General features: G+C 50.4%; 1 protein-coding gene across 1 annotated transcript in view; it reads left to right on the forward strand.

The window, feature by feature from the left end:
* ITGB5 (integrin subunit beta 5) overlaps positions 1-256 on the forward strand; it is a 27652-nt gene that overhangs the window by 2585 nt on the left and 24811 nt on the right. The gene's annotated exons all lie outside the window — the stretch shown is intronic.

The raw sequence follows: 256 nt of genomic DNA on the forward strand, positions 1-256 counted from the left end.
ACTTTGTTTTTTGTTCTTTGTCTTACAACACAAAATAAAAATAAGTTCTGTGTGCGGAGTGGTAACTGTACTTCCTCCAAGCGGTGACCACACCGGAGTCCCTCAGAAACCGCGACGGCGGAACCCTGTGAAGTCGTCATTGTGCAATGAGAGGAAAACTTCAACGCTGCAATTTCACATCCGTAACCAGAGTTTCCCTTCCCCCGTCTGCCCTGATCTGTGTGACTTGGGGGGGGGGGGGGGGTAAAATTCCCCG

This window comes from Nanorana parkeri, unplaced genomic scaffold (genome assembly GCF_000935625.1).
Source record: "Nanorana parkeri isolate BGI_ZX_2015 unplaced genomic scaffold, ASM93562v1 scaffold538, whole genome shotgun sequence".
Lineage (NCBI taxonomy): Eukaryota > Metazoa > Chordata > Amphibia > Anura > Dicroglossidae > Nanorana > Nanorana parkeri.